Below are 17,834 nucleotides of genomic sequence, written 5' to 3'. Positions count from 1 at the left end.
ATTATTATTTTTTTATTTGTGGTACATGGACCTCTCACTGTTGCAGCCTCTCCCATTGTGGAGCACAGGCTCCGGACACACAGGCCCAGTGGTCATGGCTCATGGGCCCAGACGCTCCGTGGCATGTGGGATATTCCCAGACAGGGACATGAACCTGTGTCCCCTGCATCAGCAGGTGGACTCTCAACCACTGTGCCACCAGGGAAGCCATTTTTATTTATTTTTCTTCTCTGATTGCCATGGCTAGGACTTCCAAAACTATGTTGGATAATAGTGGCAAGACTGAACATCCTTCTCGTGTTCCTAATCGTAGAGGGAATGTTTTCAGTTTTTCACCATTGAGAAAGATGTTTACTGTGGGTGTGTCATATATGGGCTTTATTATGTTGAGGTAGGTTCCCTCTATGCCTACTTTCTGGAGAGTTTTTATAATAAATGGGTGTTGAATTTTGTCAAAAGCTTTTTCTGCATCAATTGACATGATCATATGGTTTTTATTGTTCAGTTTGTTAATATGGTGTTTCATATTGATTGCTTTGCATATATTGAAGACTCCTTGCATCTATGGGATAAACCCCACTTGATCATGGTGTATGATCCTTTTAATGCATTGCTGGATTCTTTCTGCTAGAATTTTGTTGACGATTTTTGCATCTATATTCATCAGTGTTATTGGTCTGTAATTTTCTTTTTTTATGGTATCTCTGCCTAGTTTTAGTATCAGGGTGATGGTGGCCTCGAAGAATGAGTTTGGGAGTGTTCCTTTTGCAATTTTTTGGAAGAATTTGAGAAGTATAGGCATTAGCTCTTCTCTGAATGTTTGATAGAATTCGCCAGTGAATCCATCTGGTCCTGGGATTTTGTTTGTTGGAAGATTTTTTTTTTTTTTTAACATCTTTATTGGAGTATACTTGCTTTACAATGGTGTGTTAGTTTCTGCTTTATAACAAAGGGAGTCAGTTATACATATACATATGTTCCCATATCTCTTCCCTCTTGCATCTCCATCCCTCCCACCCTCCCTATCCTACCCCTCCAGGTGGTCACAAAGCACCAAGCTGATCTCCCTGTGCTATGTGGCTGCTTTCCACTAGCTATCTACCATACGTTTGGTAGTGTATATATGTCCATGCCTCTCTCTCACTTTGTCACAGCTCACCCTTCCCCCTCCCCATATACTCAAGTCTGTTCTCTAGTGGGTCTGTGTCTTTATTCCTGTCTTAACCCTAGGCTCTTCATGACTTTTTTTTTCTTAAATTCCATATATTTGTGTTAGCATATGGTATTTGTCTTTCTCTTTCTGACTTACTTCACTCTGTATGACAGACTCTAGGTCCATCAACCTCACTACAAATAACTCAATTTCGTTTCTTTTTATGGCTGAGTAATATTCCATTGTATATATGTGTCACATCTTCTTTATCCATTCATCTGTTGATGGACACTTAGGTTGCTTCCATGTCCTGGCTATTGTAAATAGAGCTGCAATGAACATTTTGGTACATGACTCTTTTTGAATTATGGTTTTCTCAGGGTATATGCCCAGTAGTGGGATTGCTGGGTCATATGGTAGTTCTATTTTTAGTTTTTAATGGAACCTCCATACTGTTCTCCATAGTGGCTGTATCAATTTATATTCCCACCAACAGTGCAAAAGTGTTCCCTTTTCTCCACAACCTCTCCAGCATTTATTGTTTCTAGATTTTCTGATGATGCCCATTCTAACTGGTGTGAGGTGATACCTCATCGTAGTTTTGATTTGCATTTGTCTATTTTTTAGTGATGTTGAGCATCCTTTCATGTGCTTCTTGGCCATCTGTATGTCTTCTTTGGAGAAATGTCTCTTTAGGTATTCTGCCCATTTTTGGATTGGGTTGTTTGTTTTTTAATATTGAGCTGCATGAGCTGTTTATATATTTTGGAGATTAATCCTTTGTTGATTTGTTTGCAAATGTTTTCTCATACTCTGAGGGTTGTCTTTTTGTCCTGTTAAGAGTTTCCTTAGCTGTACAAGAGCATTTAAGTTTCATTAAGACCCATGTGTTTATTTTTGTTTTTTTTCCATTACTCTAGGAGGTGGGTCACAAAACATCTTGCTGTGATTTATGTCAAAGAGTGTTCTTCCTGTGTTTTCCTCTAAGAGTTTTACAGTGTCAGGTCTTACATTTAAGTCTTTGAATTTATTTTTTGTGTGTGGTGCTATGGAGTGTTCTAACTTCATTCTTTTACATGTAGCTGTTCAATTTCCCAGCACCACTTATTGAAGATGCTGTCTCTTCTCCACTGTATATTCTTGCCTCCTTTATCAAAGATAAGGTGACCATATGTGTGTGGGTTTATCTCTGGGCTTTCTATCCTGTTCCATTGATCTATATTTCTGTTTTTGTGCCAGTACCATATTGTCTTGATTACTGTAGCTTTGTAGTATAATCTGAAGTCAGGGAGCCTGATTCCTCCAGGTCCATTTTTCGTTCTCAAGATTGTTTTGGCTCTTCGGGGTCTTTTGTGTTTCCATAAAAATTGTGAAATTTTCTGTTCTACTTCTGTGAAAAATGTCAGTGGTAGTTTCAAAGGGGTTGCACTGAATCTGTAGATTGCTTTGGGTAGTAGAGTCATTTTCACAATGTTGATTCTTCCAATCCAAGAGCATGGTATATCTCTCAATCTGATTGTATCACCTTTATTTCTTTCATCAGTGTCTTATAATTTTCTGCATACAGGTCTTTTGTCTCCCAAATAGGTTTATTCCTAGATATTTTATTCTTTTTGTTGTAATGTTAAATGGGAGAGTTTTCTTAATTTCACTTTCACATTTTTCATCATTAGTGTATAATAATGCCAGAGATTTCTGAGCAGTAATTTTGTATCCTGCTACTTTACCAAATTCATTGATTAGCACTAATAGGTTTCTGGTAGCATCTTTAGGATTCTCTATGTATAGTATCATGTCATCTGCAAACAGTGACAGCTTTACTTCTTCTTTTCCGATTTGGAGTCCTTTTATTTTTTCTTCTTCTCTGATTGCTGTGTCTAAAAATTCCAAAACTATGTTGAATAAGAGTGGTGAGAGTGGGCAACCTTGTCTTGGTCCTGATCTTAGTGGAAATGCTTTCAGTTTTTCACCATTGAGGATGAAGATGACTGTGGGTTTGTCATATATGGCCTTTACTATGTTGAGGAAAGTTCCCTTTATGCCTACTTTCTGCAGGGTTTTTATCATAAATTGGTGTTGAATTTTGTCGAAAGCTTTCTCTGCATCTATTGAGATAGTCATATGTTTTTTCTCCTTCTGTTTGTTAATATGGTGTATCATGTTGATTGATTTGCGTATATTGAAGAATCCTTGCATTGTTGGAATAAACCCCACTTGATCATGGTGTATGATCCTTTTAATGTGCTGTTGGATTCTGTATGCTAGTATTTTGTTGAGGAGTTTTGCATCCATGTTCATCAGTGATATTGGCCTGTAGTTTTCTTTCTTTGTGACGTCTTTGTCTGGTTTTGGTATCAGGGTGATGATGGCCTCATAGAATGAGTTTGGGAGTGTTCCTCCCTCTGCTATATGTTGGAAGAGTTTGAAAAGGTGTTACCTCTTCTCTAAATGTTTGATAGAATTCGCCTGTGAAGCCATCTGGTCCTGGGTTTTTATTTATTGGAAGATTTTTAATCACAGTTTCAATTTCAGTGCTTGTGATTTGTCTGTTCATATTTTCTATTTCTTCCTGATTCAGTCTTGGCAGGTTGTGCATTTCTAAGAATTTGTCCATTTCTTCCAGGTTGTCCATTTTATTGGCATAGAGTTACTTGTAGTAATCTCTCATGATCTTTTGTATTTCTGCAGAGGCAGTTGTTACTTCTCCTTTTTCATTTCTAATTCTACTGATTAGAGTCTTCTCCCTTTTTTTCTTGAGGAGTCTGTCTAATGGTTTATCAATTTTGTTTATCTTCTCAAGGAACAAGCTTTTAGTTTTATTGATCTTTGCTGTCGTTTGCTTCATTTCTTTTTCATTTATTTCTGATCTGATCTTTATGATTTCTTTCCTTCTGCTAACTTTGGGGTTTTTTTGTTCTTCTTTCTCTAATTGCTTTAGGTGCAAAGTTTGGTTGTTTATTCGAGATATTTCCTGTTTCTTAAGGTTGGACTGTATTGCTATAAACTTCCCTCTTAGAACTGCTTTTTCTGCATCCCATACGTTTTGGGTCATTGTGTCTCTATTGTCATTTGTTTTTAGGTATTTTTTGATTACCTCTTTGATTTCTTCAGTGATCACTTCGTTATTAAGTAGTGTATTGTTTAGCCTCCATGTGTTTGTATTTTTAACAGATCTTTCCCTGTAATTGATATCTAGTCTCGTAGCATTGTGATTGGAAAAGATACTTGATATGATTTCAGTTTTCTTAAATTTATCAAGGCTAGATTTGTGACCCAAGATATGATCTATCCTGGAGAATGTTCCATGAGCACTTGAGAAAAATGTGTATTCTGTTGTTTTTGAATGGAATATCCTATAAATATCAATGAAGTCCACCTTGTTTAATGTATCATTTAAAGCTTGTGTTTCCTTATTTATTTTCATTTTGGATGATCTGTCCATTGGTGAAAGTGGGGTGTTAAAGTCCCCTACTATGATTGTGTTACTGTCAATTTTGCCTTTTATGGCTGTTAGTATTTGTGATATGTATTGATGTGCTCCTATGTTGGGTGCATAAATATTTACAATTGTTATATCTTCTTCTTCGATTGCTCCCTTGATCATTATGTAGTGTCCTTCTTTGTCTCTTGTAATAGTCTGTTTTAAAGTCTATTTTGTCTGATATGAGAATTGCTACTCGAGCTTTCTTTTGATTTCCATTTGCATGAAATATCTTTTTCCATCCCCTCACTTTCAGTCTGTATGTGTCCCTAGGTCTGAAGTGGGTCTCTTGTAGACAGCATATATATGGGTCTTGTTTTTGTATCCATTCATCCAGTCTGTGTCTTTTGGTGGGAGCATTTAATCCATTTACATTTAAGGTAATTATCGATATGTATATTCCTGTTACCATTTTCTTAATTGTTTTGGGTTTGTTATTGTAAGTCTTTTCCTTCTCTTGTCTTTCTTGCCTAGAGTAGTTCCTTTAGCATTTTTTGTGAAGCTGGTTTGGTTCTGCTGAATCCTCTTAGCTTTTGCTTGTCTGTAAAGGTTTTAATTTCTCCATCAAATCTGACTGAGATCTTTGCTGGGTAGAGTAATCTTCGTTGTAGATTTTTCTCCTTCATCACCAAATATGTCCTGCCACTGCTTTTTGGCTTGCAGAATTTCTGCTGAAAGATCAGCTGTTAACCTTTTGGGGATTCCCTTGTGTGTTATTTGTTGTTTTTCCCTTGCTGCTTTTAATATGTTTTCTTTGTATTTAATTTTTGATAGTTTATTAATATGTGTCTTTGTGTGTTTCTCCTTGGATTTATCCTGTATGGGACTCTCTGTGCTTCCTGGACTTGATTAACTATTTCCCTTCCCATATTAGGGAAGTTTTCAACTATAATGTCTTCAACTATTTTCTCAGTCCCATATTTTTCTCTGCTTCTTCTGCGACCCCTATAATTCGAATGTTGGTGCGTTTAATGTCCCAGAGGTCTCTGAGACTGTCCTCAGTTCTTTTCATTCATTTTTCTTTATTCTGCTCTGCAGTAGTTATTTCCACTCTTTTATCTTCCAGGTCACTTATCCATTCTTCTGCCTCAGTTTTTCTGCTACTGATCCCTTCTAGATTATTTTTAATTTCATTTATTGTGTTGTTCATCATTGCTTGTTTCCTCTTTAGTTCTTCTAGGTCCTTGTTAAATGTTTCTTGCATTTTCTCTATTTCCAAGATTTTGGATCATCTTTACTGTCATTATTCTGAATACTTTTTTCAGGTAGACTGCCTATTTCCTCTTCATTTGTTAGGTCTGCTGGGTTTTTACCTTGCTCCTTCATCTGCTGTGTGTTTTTCTGTCATATCCTTTTGCTTATCTTACTGTGTTTGGTGTCTCCTTTTCACAGGCTGCAGGTTCATAGTTCCTGTTGTTTTTGGTGTCTGTTCCCAGTGGCCTAGGTTGGTTCAGTGGGTTGTGTAGGTTTCCTGATGGAGGGGACTAGTGCCTATGTTCTGGTGTATGAGGCTGCATCTTGTCTTTCTGCTGGGCAGGTCCACGTCTGGTAGTGTGTTTTGGGGTGTCTCTGGACTTATTATGATTTTAGGGAGCCTCTCTGCTAATGGATGGGGCTGTGTTCCTGTCTTGCTAGTTGTTTGGCATAGGATGTCCAGCAGTGTAGCTTGCTGGTCATTGAGTGAATCTGGATCTTAGTGTTGAGATGGAGATCTCTGGGTGATTTTTGCCATTTGATGTTACGTGGAGCTGGGAGGTCTCTTGTGGACCAGTGTCCTGAAGTTGCCTCTCCCAACTCAGTGGCACAGCCCGGATGCCTGGCTGGAGCACCAAGAGCCTGTCATCCACATGGCTCAGAATAAAAGGGATTTAAAAAGAAAGAAAGAAAGAGGAAGATAAAATAAAATAAAGTTACTAAAATAAAAAATGAAAAATAATTATTAAGAAAAAAATTTTTTTAATAAAAAAAAATGGACGGACAGAACCCTAGGACAAATGGTGAAAGCATAGCTATACAGACAAAATCTCACACAGAAGCATACACATACACACTCACAAAAAGAGGAAAAGGGGGAAAAATAATATATCTTGCTCCCAAAATCCACCTCCTTAATTTGGGATGATTCGTTGTCTATTCAAGTATTCCACAGATGCAGGGTACATCAAGTTGTTTGTGGAGATTTGATCCACTGCTTCTGAGGCTGCTGGGAGAAATTTCCCTTTCTCTTCTTTGTTTGCACAGCTCCTGGGGTTCAGCTTTGGATTTGGCCCCACCTCTGTGTGTAGGTCGCCTGCAGGTGTCTGTTCTTCGCTCAGACAGGACAGGGTTAAAGGAGCAGCTGATTTGAGGGCTGTGGCTCACTCAGGCTGGGGTGATGGAGGGGCACAGAGTGTGGGGCGAGCCTGCGGCGGCAGAGGCCGGCATGACGTTGCACCAGCCTGAGGTGTGCCGTGCGTTCTCCCGGGGAAGTTGTCCCTGGATCCCGGGACCCTGGCAGTGGCGGGCTGCACAAACTCCCAGGAGGGGAGGTGTGGAGAGTGACCTGTGCTCGCACACAGGCTTCTTGGTGGTGGTGGCAGCAGCAGCCTTAGCACCTCATGCTCGTCTCTGGGGTTCGCGCTGATAGCCGTGGCTCGCGCGTCTCTGGAGCTCCTTTAAGTAGTGCTCGTAATCCCCTCTCCTCGTGCACCAGGAAACAAAGAGGGAAGAAAAAGTCTCTTGCCTCTTCGGCAGCTCCAGACCTTTTCCCGGACTCCATGCCGGCTAGCTGTGGTGCACTATCCGCCTTCAGGATGTGTTCACGCCACCAATCCCAGTCCTCTTCCTGGGATCTGACCTGCGAAGCTCGAGCCTCGGCTCCCAGCCCCCGTCTGCCCCGGCGGGTGAGCAGACAAGCCCCTCAGGCTGGTGAGTGCTGGTCGGCACTGATCCTCTGTGCGGGAATCTCCCTGCTTTGCCCTCCACACCCCTGTTGCTGCGCTCTCCTCCATGGCTCCGAAGCTTCCCCTCTCCACTACCCGCAGTCGCCACCCACAAAAGGGCTTACTAGTGTGTGGAAACCTTTCCTCCTTCACAGCTCCCTCCCACTGGTGCAGGTCCCATCCCTGTTCTTTTGTCTCTGTTTTTTCTTTTGCCCTACCCAGGTATGTGGGGAGTTTCTTGCCTTTTGGGAAGCCTGAGGTCTTCTGCCAGCATTCAGTGGGTGTTCTATAGGAGCATTTCCTCGTATAGATGTATTTCTGATGTATCTGTGGGGAGGAAGGTGATCTCCACCTCTTACTCTTCCACCATCTTCTCAAATCCGCCTCATTAATTTTTAAGAGTGTAAAAATTTGGTCCTGGGACCGGAAGTTTTAGAATCACTGCCTTAAGATAGTAGTAAATTACTGACAGTGGACAGGGGATCTGTTGGAAGATTTTTTTTTTTTTTTTTTGCAGTACGCGGGCCTCTCACTGTTGTGGCCTCTCCTGTTGCAGAGCACAGCTCCGGACTCGCAGGCTCAGTGGCCATGGCTCATGGGCCCAGCCACTCTGCAGCATGTGGGATCTTCCCAGACCGGGGCACGAACCCGCGTCCTCTGCATCGGCAGGCGGACGCTCAACCACTGCGCCACCAGGGAAGCCCTGTTGGAAGATTTTTAATCACAGTTTCAGTTTCACTTCTTGTGATTGGTCTGTTCATATTTTTTTATTTCTTCGTGGTTCAGTCTTGGAAGGTTATACTTTTCTAAGAATTTGTCCATTTCTTCCAGGTTTTCCATTTTATTGACATAGAGTACTTGTAGTAGTTTCTTATGGTGCTTTGTATTTCTGTGATGTCCAATGTAACTTCTCCTTTTTCATTTCTAATTTTATTGATTTGAGTCCTCTCCCTCTTTTTCTTGATGAGTCTGGCTAAAGTTTTATCAGTTTTATTTATCTTCTGAAAGAACTGGCTTTTAGTTTTATTGATCTTTGCTGATGTTTTCTTTGCTTCTAATTCATTTATTTCTGCTCTGATCTTTATGATTTCTTTCCTTCTACTATCTTTGGCTTTTGTTTCTTCTTCTTTCTCTAGTTTCTTTAGGTGTAAGGTTAGGTTGTTTATTTGAGATTTTCCTTGTTTCTTGAGGTAAGATTGTATTGCTCTAAGCTTCCATCTTAGAACTGCTTTTGTTGCATCCCATTGGTTTTGGATCATCGTGTTTTCATTGTCATTTGTCTCTAGGTATTTTTTTATTTCCTCTTTGATTTCTTCACTGATCTCTTTGTTATTTTACTAACGTATTGTTTAGCCTCCATGTGTTTGTGTTTTTCCCATTTTTTCCCCCTGTAATTGATTTCTAATCTCATAGTGTTGTGGTTGGAAAAACTGCTTGATATGATTTCAGTTTTCTTAAATTTACTGAGGCTTGTTTTGTGACCCAAGATGTGATCTATCCTGAGCATGTTCAGTGTGCACTTGAGAAGAGAATGTAATCTGCTGTTTTCGGATGGAATGTCCTATAAATATCATTTAGATCTATCTGGTCTGTTGTGTCATTTAAAGCTTGTATTTCCTTATTTATTTTCATTTTGGATGAACTGTTCATTTGTGTGAGATGTTAAAGTCCCCCACTATTATTGTGCTACTGTGAATTTCCTCTTTTATGGCTGTTAGCATTTGCCGTATGTATTGTGCTGCTCCTATGCTGGGTGCATATATATTTATAATTGTTATATCTTCTTCTTGGATTGATCCCTTGATCATTATGTAGTGTCCTTCCTTGTGTCTTGTAATAGTATTTATTTTAAAATCTATTTTATCTGATATGAGAAATGCTACTCCAGCTTTCTTTTGATTTCCATTTGCATGGAATATCTTTTTCCATCCCCTCACTTTCAATCTGTATGTGTCCCTAGGTCTGAAGTGGGTCTCTTGTAGACAACATATATGTGGGTCTTTTTTTTTTTGTATCTATTCAGTGAGTCTGTGTCTTTTGGTTGAAGCATTTAATCCATTCACATTTAAGGTAATTATTGATATGTATGTTCCTATGACCATTTTCTTAATTGTTTTGGGTTTGTTTATGTAGGTCCTATTCTTCTCTTGTGTTTCCCCCTTAGAGAAGTTCCTTTAGTGTTTGTTTTTGAGCTGGTTTGGTGGTGCTGAATTCTCTTATTTTTGGCTTGTCTGTAAAACTTTTGATTTTTCAGTTGAATCTGAATGAGATCCTTTTTGGGTAGAATAATCTTGGTTGTAGATTCTTCCCTTTCATCAGTTTAAACATATTGTGCCATTCCCTTCTGGCTTGTAGAGTTTCTGCTGAGAAACCAGCTGTTAACCTTATGGGAGTTCCCTTGTATGTTGTTTGTTGTTTTTCCCTTGTTACTTTAATAATTTTTCTTTGTCTTTAATTTTTGCCAGTTTGATAACTTTGTGTCTTGGCGGGCTCCTCTTTGTGTTTATCCTGACTGGGACTGTCTGTGGTTCCTGGACTTTGGTGGCTATTTCCCTTCCCATATTAGGGAAATTTTCGACTGTAATCTCTTCAAATATTTTCTCGGGTCCTTTCTCTCTCTCTCCTCCTTCTGGGACCCCTATAATGCAAATGTTGGTACATTTAATGTTGTCCCAGAGGTGTCTTAGGCTGTCTTCATTTCTTTTCATTCTTTTTCCTTTATTCTGTTCCACAGTAGTGAATTCCACCCTTCTGTCTTCCAGGTCACTTACCCGTTCTTCTGCCTCAGTTATTCTGCTATTAATTCCTTCTAGTGTATTTTTCATTTTAGTTATTGTATTGCTCATCCCTGTTTGTTTATTCTTTAATTCTTCTAGGTCTTTGTTAAACATTTCTTGCATCTTTTCGATCTTTGCCTCCATTTGTCTTCTGAACTCCTGGATCATCTTCACTATCATTATTCTGAAATCTTTTTTTGGAAGGTTGCCTATCTCCACTTCATTTAGTTGTTTTTCTGGGGTTTTATCTTTTTACTTCATCTGGTACATAGTCCTCTGCCTTTTCATTTTGTCTGTCTCTGTGAATGTGGTTTTCGTTCCACAGGCAGCAGGATTGTAGTTCTTCTTGCTTCTGCTGTCTGCCCTCTGGTGGATGAGGCTACCTAAGACAATCAAGTTTGTGCATGCTTCCTGATGGGAGAGGCTGGTTGTGGGTAGAGCTGGGTGTTGCTCTGGTGGGCAGAGCTTAGTAAAACTTTAATCCACTTCTCTGCTGATGGGTGGGGCTGAGTTCCCTCCATGTTGGTTGAGGCAACCCAGCACTGGAGCCTAGAGGCTCTTAGGTGGGGCTAATGGTCAACTCTGTGATACTTTCCACTGGCTGTGGCTTAGTGTCCTTGTCCCTGCGGCAAGCCAAAGCCATGCCCCTACTTCTGCAGGAGACTGTCCAACACTAGCAGGTAGGTTTTGTTCAGTCTCCTATGGGGTCACTGCTCCTTCCCCCTGGGTCCTGATGCACACACTACTTTGTGTGTGCCCTGCAAGAGTGGAGTCTCTGTTTCTCCCAGACCTGTTGAAATCCTGCAATCAAATTGCACTAGCCTTAAAAGTCTGATTCTCTGGGAATTCCTTCTCCCTTTGCCAGACCCCCAGGTTGGGAAGCCTGATGTGGGGATCAAAACCTCACTCCAGTGGGTGGACTTCTGTGGTATAATTGTTCTCTAGTTCGTGAGTCACCCACCCAGCGATTATGCGATTTGATTTTATTGTGATTGCTTTCCTCCTACCATCTCATTGCAGCTTCTCCTTTGTCTTTGGATGTGGGGTATATTTTCTGGTGAGTTCCAGTGTCTTCCTGTCTATAATTGTTCAGCAGTTACTTGTGATTACAGTGCTCTTGGAAGAGGGAGTCTCATCATCTTTAATGTGACAAATAAGGAAGCTCAGACACCATTTTTGCTGTCCACCACTTGGTGTCTGCCCTCTGGTGGATGGCAGACAAACTCACCTGATACATAGTGTGTACTAAATATGTTTGTTGAACTAAACATACTGTCACTCAATGAATTACTAGTTATTTCATTCAAGAAATATCTTTTGATAAGTTTTATTTTACCAGTTCTCCAAGGAATCATTACAACTGCTTTCCACTTTCTAGTCCCTGTTCTTCTTTATATTGTTTTCTCACTGTAAAATAGACTTGATTATCTTCAGCTTGCCTGCTTGTACCTCCTTTTCACTTGATTTCCCATTTTCAGGATCAAGTACTTTTCATCTGTCTGGCTATTATTGTCAAAGCTGGCTTCTTCCTCTGTCACACTGACCCATCTTTCCCTACCTAAGCCCCTTCATCAATTTTCCATTGTGTGGAACACCAAGTCTGCAGTATTCTTATTATTCTTAAAGTCTTTCACTGGAAAGATCAAAATACTTTCCCTTTTTCTGTCTTCTCCTCTCCCAGTCCCTTTTGTCTGATTTGAGTTCCCCTTCTTGGGCGTGTCTCATTTAAATTGTCAACATTTTTCATCTTTTTGCAAAACACAGTTTATCTTGGCACACCCTCCTATTCTAGCACACAAAACATTATTTAGGTAATTTAAACAGCTTCTGAAATTCCACTGTTTTCACTAAACCTTCATAGACTTTCAAATTAGTAATAGTTTACAATCATCCTGAGCAGTCAAGATAATGAGATTTCCTTTTATCATGACATGATCTCTACTGTAGTAATGGAGATTACTCATCCCAAATTATGTTACCTAGAATATCTTATATTTCATTCAGTTCTTGGTATTGGAATTTATTCCATTTTCTTTGTATCTTACAGTTTTCCATGTCTGTGCTGTCTCTTTGAAATAAGAGACTGTTTACATAAACTGCTCTGAAAATATAATAAAACATACTGTGTATCCAATTTAGTGCTTAATTTTGACTTCCTCTGTTAGTTACTTACTAGTTATACTTAGAATAAAGAGTATGACAACCAGATACTAAAACTGTATATTGAAAAGAGCTCAGCAATTGGTGTGATGATACTTTATTTAAAAAAAAAAAGGTTAAGTTTAAATTTTTTTTTGAAGGCGTAGGAGGGAGCTTATAGTTTATACATAAACAATAAAGCTCTTTCTGTTGTAACTGTGAGTTTTTATTTTTCTCTCTAAAACTGTGGTTCTCATACTTCAATATGCATAAGAAAAATATAGAACTTAATAAAATTACATAGTTTTAGACCCTAGCAGTAGTGTTAGGGCAACCACTGACCAAAACTGCCTGCCTTGGCCAGGCAAGTTGGTAGCCATTTGCATGAGTTATCTTACAATAGGAGGTCCTGGTAAGGAATACAGAACTAACAAGCTACCACCAACTGGAACAATTTGGGAAAGGTCAAAAGGAGAGAGGAGACGCCACTCCATATGTCCTACCAACCTCCCAGAATCCTCCTTGCTGGAATTCATCTTGGCTGAGTGATGCATGTGCCACGAGGAAGGACCCTGAGTTAGAATGATTGTCCAGAGACAACCTGGAAACTAATCCCATCACCATAAAACCTGAGACTGTAAGCCATGTGGCAGAGCAGTTCTCCTGGGTTCCCTTACTCTGCTGCTCTCTGCTTGGGCACCCCTTCCCAATAAGGTCTCTTGCTCTGTCAGCACGTGTGTTTCCCCTGACAATTCATTTCTGAGTGTTAGACAAGAGCCCACTCTCTAGCCCTGGAAGGGGTCCCCCTTCCTGCAACAGTAGCAATTTTAATTTACTTATCCAGGAATGGATCTTAAGAATCCACAATTTTAGATTAAAAAATTAGCTTCTATTATGGACTGGCTGCTTATCCTTCCCTCCCCCCAGTTCATATGTTGAGGCCTTCACACTTAATGAGCTGGTATTTGGAGGTGAGGTGTTTTAGAGGTAATTAGGTTTAGATGAAGTCATATGGATGGGACCTCTGTGATGGGATAAATGTCCTTAAAAGAAGAGGAAGAGAGACCAGAACTCTCTGTCTCCATGTTCCTGCACCCAGGAAAAGCCGTGTGAAGACAGTGAGGACACAGTCAGTGCTCTGCATGCTAGGAATAGAGCTCTCGCTGGAAGTTGAATACTTCAGGACCTTGATCTTGGACTTTCCACCCTCCAGAACTGTGAGAAAGTAAACATCTGTTTAAGCCACTCAGTCTGTGGTATTTTGTTCCAGTAACTCTAGTAGACTAAGACAGCTTCTTACTATGCTGTCTGAAAGTTTGTTTTTTAATTATATTAGCCCATATCAGCACGTTGATTTATCCCATTATATGTCTATTAAAAAAAAAGGCTCAATGAACCTAGAATTGTTATCCCTATTTTTTATTACTTTACATTGCTATTTTCATTTGGAAAGTAAATTCATATTATATATTATTTTACCTTTTTCACTGGAATTTTTGTTAAAAATATGAGTCTTTCAAATTTCCTGCTTTATCCATTCTGTGGGAAACCTCAGTCTCTGATAATACTGTGCTTTATTTTGATCTTTTTATAATTTTGAAGTGAAATTGCCTGTTCTGTTGTACCATTTCATAGATTCAAAACAATCTTTGCAAAAGAGTTTTCAGAGCCACTTGCAACAGGAATGTAATGTGCAACAAATAGGAACTTCATAAATAACTAGTTCTTAGTATTGGATGGGGTGACAATCTATTAGAAATTCAATGTTGTTTCAGCAGGAGGATAATGCTAGGGGAGGGACATTCTTTTTATATTTTGAACATAGTTTATAGAAATTTTTTTTCACCTACTTATATGTCTCCTTCTTTCGTACCCAACAAAGGAGCTAATTGTCTCATCCTCTTCCCCATAAGGCACTGTCCCTTCCTTAGCAACAAACCTGTACCATTGACTCCCAGAACTTTCTATTTAAACTTCTATCACTTTCTCCCTCCATCTCCTGTGGCCAGAGAATCATAGCCTAAACATGTGGTTGTCAGTATTTAAAAGACTTAAAGCCATGTTTTCTATTGGGGATTTTTTCTTTTTACTGCATATGTGAGCATTCACAATTTTATTTTTAAGAGGAAAATTTAATTTCTATTTAGTCCTAAATAATAGCATTTCTTCCTAAAAAATCTTTAGGGAGGACAGGGATGACTCTACCATTGTTATCTATTGTGTTACCTTTGCTTAAATACCATCATATCTGCTTTGGTAGTATGTAGCCCACTAAAAAAGGCATAAGTCTCAATAAGTCACAGATCTAGAAAGGAGAGCTGGTTTGTGTAGATCTGGGGTTTAGGAATTTTTTCACTAAACGTCATGTAGAGACATTTACCGTATAGTGCTTGTAAGAATTTAAAAGTACACCAAGTGTTCTACTCCTGGCTTACTAAAGAAAACATATGAATGCAGAAAAAAAAATGAATGGACAGAACTTTATATAGTTAACATATGTTAATTCTATACACACATTATTTTTTTTGGCATTCTGATATAAATTCTTAATTCCTCCTTAATACACACTGGTGAAAATTCATTTCCTACTAATCCTCGGGAATTTATGTTAGTCTGGTTTGATATCAGTATCATTTTCTCCACGTTTGTCTAAATTCTGCTGATGTTCTTTTATATGTAGTTACCACACTGGATGAAAAGATCATCAAGTTTAGAGACAAGACTCCCTTCCCTTGGCTGTGTGTGGACTCTGATACTTGCTAACTCTTCTACTTTAGATTATTCACCACTTTTGAGATGTGGTTTCTTTGTATGTTTAGTGGTACTAATACTACTTTGTAGAGGGGTGCTGTCTACACAAAATTGTGTCACATGTATAAAGTACTGATTGGAATGTCTATCATGTAGCTGGCTGGTAGTGAATGGTAGCTGCTATTATGGTGGAGTTGATGGTGATGGTCTATAACTTTTTCATATGTTTGTTTCTCTAAAGTAAGTCCTGACCTCAGAAAATCATTTTCAATTGGTTTAAAGAATTTTTTTTATTGTTCTCTGCTAAAGGCCTACCACATATTATCCCAGGTGTTATTTATTTGCCCCTGATACCTCTGTGATCAACCTTTTGGCTCAATAGCTGGGGGAGGGAAATTGCACTGCTCCGGTTTTAATGAAAGGACAGTCTTCCGCTGGCAGAAGCTAAGATAAAAATCATCTTATATATATGCAACCATGGCTCCCATTACATTCCCTGTGTAGCTTGATTTAACACCCTCGTGGGGATGGACACTAGCACCAGTGCCACTGAAACTATTAATGCCAGACCGTAGTAGTAGGTACAGTAGAGGCAAGCTCAACTTGCTCTGTAGATGTCATTAAACCTCAACTTCTCAGTAAATGATTAAAAAAAAAATCAGACATCGAAGGGACTGGGCTGATGTCAGTGGGAATATTTCAAGGACAGGACTTTAGCCTGTGAGTAACTTACATTTAAAGAGTAGTACACTACTTTTATGAAGATTGTAAAAGCAACAAAATATTATTCAAAGGAAATGAACTAATCTTCTTTTCGTTGGGATATTGGTTTTTAAATAATATTCTTCAATTCAGAGTTTCATTCCTCACTGGAAATATCTAATGCTTGTTCCCAAAAGTCCAAGTGCCTGTTAAAACTCCCATTGCAATTTATAAACCAGGGTTCTAAGTGATGCAAGTCATTTTATATATTTATTTCTCGTTGACAGTTCTAACAGCTGAAGACATAGTATCAGCTATGAATTTCATTACTGTAATTTTAGTCCCATTCCAAATCATTAATATTGATGCTAAATAAATGATAGTGTTATCCAAGCTAAATAATATTATTCCAAACTGCTTAGAAAAGGAAGTACTCTCACAATTTTTCTCATTGCTTTTGTAAAATGAGGAAGAACAAAAATGACAGCATAGTTTTATCCAGCAATTTTAATGCTGCCATTCTATTTTCTTTCCCCTAATATTTGTGACATTTATAAAAAAAAAAAGGACTATGGTGTTGTTATTGAAAATGTTTTATTCATCAAGTATCACGGCAGAATAATACTGATTTCTATTAACTGTTCAATTAGAATACTTTAAAAAGAAAATGTAGTATAGAGGTTGGGGGAAGTGAGACATGGTTTTGCCAATGGCAGCCGTCTCCCCCAACCCCCCACCCCCCACACACACACATGCACACATCACACACATCTCACACATCTCACAACTGCAATAGGTTCTCCCAGCTCATGAGGACAGTCTCAGACCTCTGGGACATTAAACACAGGAACATTCGATTTATAAGTGTCACAGAAGGAGAAGAGAAAAAGAAAGGGTCTGAGAAAATATTTGAAAGGTTATAGTTGAAAACTTCCCTAATATGGGAAAGGTAATAATCAAGTACAGGAAGTGCAAAGAGTTCCATACAGGATAAATGCAAGGAGAAACACGCCAAGACACATATTAATCAAACTATCAAAAATTAAATACAAAGAAAAAATATTTAAAACAGCAAGGGAAAAGCAACAAAAAACATACAAGGGAATCTCCATAAGATTAACAGCTGATCGTTCAGTGGAATCTCTGTAATCCAGAAGGGAGTGGCATGACATATTTAAAGTGACGAAAGGGAAAAAGCTACAACCAAGATTACTCTGCCCAAAAAGTATTTCATTCAGATTCGATGGGGAAATCAAAAGCTTTACAGATAAGCAAAAGTTAAGAGAATTCAGCACCACCAAACCAGCTTTACAATAAATCCTAAATGAACTTCTCGAGGCAGGAAACACAAGAAGAGGAAAAGACCTATAAAAACAAACACAAAACAATTAAGAAAATGGTAATAGGAACATACATATTGATAATTACCTTAAATGTAAATGGATTAAATGCTCCAACCAAAAGACACAGACTGGCTGAATGGATACAAAAACAAGACCCGTACATATGCTGTCTACAAGAGACCCACTACAGACCTAGGGACACATACAGACTGAAAGTGAGGGCATGGAAAAAGATATTCCATGCAAATAGAAACAAAAGAAAACTGGAGTAGCAGTGCTCGTATCAGAAAAAATAGACTTTAAAATAAAGACTATTACAAGAGGCAAAGAAGGACACTACATAATGATCAAGGGATCAATCGAAGAAGAAGATATAATGATTGTAAATATTTCGGTGCCCAACATAGGAGCACCTCAATATGTAAGGCAAATGCTAACAACCATAAAAAAGGAAATCGACAGTAACACAATCATAGTAGGGGACTTTAACACCCCACTTTCAAAAATGGACAGATCATCCAAAATGAAAATAAATAAGGAAACACAAACTTTAAATGACACATTAAA

The sequence above is a fragment of the Aethalodelphis obliquidens genome, unplaced genomic scaffold (genome assembly GCF_003676395.1).
Source record: "Aethalodelphis obliquidens isolate GAN/ISIS:26980383/991018 unplaced genomic scaffold, ASM367639v1 scaffold4, whole genome shotgun sequence".
NCBI lineage: Eukaryota > Metazoa > Chordata > Mammalia > Artiodactyla > Delphinidae > Aethalodelphis > Aethalodelphis obliquidens.
Note: the sequence above shows the minus strand (reverse complement) of the source record.